Below are 3,912 nucleotides of genomic sequence, written 5' to 3'. Positions count from 1 at the left end.
AGACAGGCTCTCATTGAAACAGAAACGTTCTGTTCCCTGAGGGTGACTGTCCAGAAAGCTCTTGGTAATCTGTTTTTTATTGGTATCCAATATTGGGGTTAAAACCACACACAGCAATGGCCAGACTGTTACCTGTAGATGTAATTCTGAACTGTCTTATTACATAAGAAACATAGAGCCAAATGCAGAGTTAAAAGCCCCAGAGGTCAGAGAGCAGTAGCTAAGAGCTGAGACCAAGACTGCCTTCTTACCCCTCGCTGCCGCTGCCGTCCTTCCCCTGAGAAAGAGACCTACTTCCTGTGTGTCTGTCTTTTTATTGACTTTCTGTTCTGCCTTCTCATTGGCTGTAAACCCAACCACATGACCTCCTTGTCACTGCCTGTTTATACAGACCTCCAGGTCTCTATAGTTGGCATTGAGATTAAAGGTGTGTGTCTCCGTGCAGGTGGTGTCCTTGAACACATAGAGATCTGCCTGTCATGTGATCCAGATTAAGGGCCTGTGCTACCACTGCCAGACTTCTGCTATGTCTTGCTATTATCTCTGACACCCAGGCATTTTTATTTATTAACATACAAATAAAATCACATTTCAGCACAAATAAAATATCACCATAGTTACCCATGTTTTGGGGATTTGAACTCAGGCCTTCACACTTACAAAGCAAGTTCTTTGATGTCCTGAACCATCACTCCAGGCCCAGTGTCCTCCAGCTGATCTTTTTTGTTTGTTTGTTTATTGATTTTTTTTTTTGAGACAGGGTTTCTCTGTGTAGCCCTGGCTGTCCAGAACTCTAACTATACACTAGACTAGCCTTGAACTCAGAAATATGCCTGCCTCTGCCTCCCAAAGTGCTGGTATTAAAGATGTGCACCACCACCACTCAGCCATATTTTCACCTCTACCCCTATCTGCAACTTTAAATAGCTTCATACCCCATTCCTAAGCAAAGTTCAATGTTCACAATTGTCTCCTCTCTTGTTATTCCTGCCTGAGAACACTGAGCATCCTAGATACGTTTGCTGTCCTAAAATCTGGCCCCACTCAAGTTCTTAAAAGATGGGGAGAATATTGCCAGATTCTTTTCCAAATGGGATAAAAATGACCTGTAGCCCAGTTCCCAGTGAGCCCTTGTTCAATCAGTCCTCAGCACTTCATAAGTCACAACTCTATTCTGAATTTCCCTTGGAATTTTGGTCTTCTAAACTCCCATTAAAAGGCACAATTATGCTCTGCTGATAGCCTTCCAATGCTTCTGGTCCATAGCACCAAATTCTTCCTTATTCCTTCCAAAGTTCCAAAAGCTCAAGAACCACATGGTCAAGTATCCCACAACAATAGTCCTACTCTTGGCAGAAATTTTCCATATTAGCTATATATCATTGTTATGCCTTCTAAATGAGTCTTAAATTAGTCGATTTAAAAGTGACAATTGTCCAACACAAGGTCTCTTTATGTTTTATACCTGGTTAGTCAGGTACCCATTCTAAATATATATGATTCCTCCAATTCTCCAAAGCAGCAGCATTTCAGCAGTTCTTTCTACTTAATGTTTGGTAACAAGTATTTAGATACCATCCATACATTTGGCCAATTCCCATTTATAATAGCTTCAGTTTAAACAAACACCTAATCATTAATTGACTTAAAAGGGCCATTGACCAAAAAATAAACTCTCCTGTGTTTGGAAGGCAAAGGAAAGATCACAAACCAGCCATTGATCTCAACTTTTAATAATTACATAATTTAGGGTTGGGGATTTAGCTCAGTGGTAGAGCACTTGCCTAGCAAGCAAAAGGCCCTGGGTTCGATCCTCAGCTCCAAAAAAAAAAAAAAAAAAAAGCAAAAAAAAATTACATAATTTATTAAAAATTACAGATTAGTCAATATTATTTAGGAAAACATTTATTTATTGCTTGCAATAACTTGGATTTGATTTAGCAATGAATTCAATAATTTTCTTTCCCTGATTCAGTAGCTTAAGTTCATATTATATATATTTTTATGTATATGTATATTTTATACATATGTACATATATTTAGTATGTGTATATGTACATAATTTGTATGTGTATGTATATGCTTTGTATACACATTTGATTTATGTGTATGTATATGATTATATATGTATATAGTTTTGTAACTGTTCTTATTGAAAATCTATGGCAATCATTTACACTGGAATTATCTTTTAGCGGATACCAGCATAGAAAATATTTTGATAGCATATAAGCTGATGCTTATGGGTATGGCTATTTATATATTAATGTTTAATATTTTGGCAAGTATCATCATAAGGAAGAAAAGATATTTTTGTCTCAATAATTAAGTAATAACTAATCATGTAAAATGTAGTAAAATTATGTACTTCATTTTCTTTAAGCATAGCAATGTTATTTGTCAAAAACATTGTTAAAATAAAAACATTTCAATATTAAAAACACTTTTAATATTTTTGATTAAGGTATCCATTAATTTTATGAATAAAATTCACTATCCAATAAAATATTTATGATTTGCTATAAAAATTATGTAAATATTTACTCTTTATTTTTACACAACTTTTTTCTTTTATTATTTTTGAGATTATAATATAATTACAAAAAATCCTTTCCCGTTCCTCCCTCTAAACCCTTTCATAATGGTAAATTTTACTTTAAATTTTTTCTTTTATTGAAAATAGATGTTTCATATAATATATCCTGATTACAGTTTCCCTTCATTCTTCACCTCCAAGTTGTTCCCCAAACCTCCTTCCATCCTCCTCCTGTATGGATCACCCCCTTTTCTGTCTCTCAATAAAACAAATGGGCTTCCCAAGGAGAATAATTAATATAATAAATAATAAGATAAAACAAACGTAAGCACAGCATAATATGACAACACAGAAGGGGAAGAGCCCAAGAAAAAGCCCAAGAAACAGATGTAGACATGGAGACCTATTTCTTCACACACTCAGGAATCACATAAAAAAAAACAAAAGAACAAAAAAAACAGAAGCTATAATATATACTTAGAGGTCAGGTAGGTGTGAGAGAGAGAGAGAGAGAGAGAGAGAGAGAGAGAGAGAGAGAGAGAGAGAGGGAGAGTATGGAACACTGCATGAATTTACATGTCATCCTTGCTCAGGGGCCATGCTAGTCTCTGTATCATTTCAATTTTCATATGTGTGCTGGCAAACTGAGTACTTCACTGCCTATTTTGAATGTCCAAGAAAGTCTCTTTGTAGTTAAGTCTTATGTTGTTATAAACCTTTGAATATTTTACATATTTGAAGAAATCCTTCTTTAAGATTTACTAGTATGGGGTTGAAACTGTTCTGTTAGAAGGATCTACAAAAAAGGCAATTATATTGCCAGGCTCTTAAGCATTTTAGATTCTACTTAAGAGAGGCCCATGGCTACTTTGATTTTACAAATTTCACTAGGTAATAATTTCCCTACCATCAGTGTTAATGAAAATTCAGGAAATGTCAGGCTTCAGAGAATATAAAATCTTACAGAAGAACATTTTATAAAAGTCCAGGAAACATCCCAAGTGACACATCACCTTTCTTTACACACATGGCAGGGAGTGCCAGAAAGAAAGGAATGAGGGAAAAACTGGATTTGAATTTTTCTAGAGGTATATTTTAATCCTCCAATGGCCCAGACATGGGCCAATCTAATTAATTAACCAACGCTTCTCACGTGTTCTGTAAGAATGCCATGCATGCTAGACCTCATACATGATGCCATTATGGGAAAGAAAAAATGGAAATTGTAAACAGGAAGCAAGGGTGAAACTTGCCAGCTTCTTCATCCACAGTGCTGTGGGTGTCCATCCAGGAGCTTGCCACAGCCCCCTTCCAGAAGCTGCTGAGCACTCTTTAGGGAACTGAAGTCTCAGTGTGTGATTCAATAAGACTAACAT

The 3,912-nt window shown here is 35.8% G+C and overlaps 2 non-coding genes across 2 annotated transcripts; one reads left to right on the top strand and one right to left on the bottom strand.

The window, feature by feature from the left end:
• Positions 1 to 1,752: 1,752 nt before the first annotated feature.
• Positions 1,753 to 1,825, top strand: Trnaa-agc. Its single transcript has one exon. It is a non-coding gene; the product is annotated as a tRNA-Ala (tRNA).
• Positions 1,826 to 3,084: 1,259 nt separating this feature from the next.
• On the bottom strand, positions 3,085 to 3,188 carry LOC118595875. The gene has a single exon (XR_004946575.1). It is a non-coding gene; the product is annotated as a U6 spliceosomal RNA (small nuclear RNA).
• Between the last annotated feature and the right edge of the window lie 724 nt (positions 3,189 to 3,912).

The sequence above is a fragment of the Onychomys torridus genome, chromosome 14 (assembly GCF_903995425.1).
Source record: "Onychomys torridus chromosome 14, mOncTor1.1, whole genome shotgun sequence".
NCBI lineage: Eukaryota > Metazoa > Chordata > Mammalia > Rodentia > Cricetidae > Onychomys > Onychomys torridus.
Note: the sequence above shows the minus strand (reverse complement) of the source record. Positions and strands in the feature narration are given on the sequence as shown.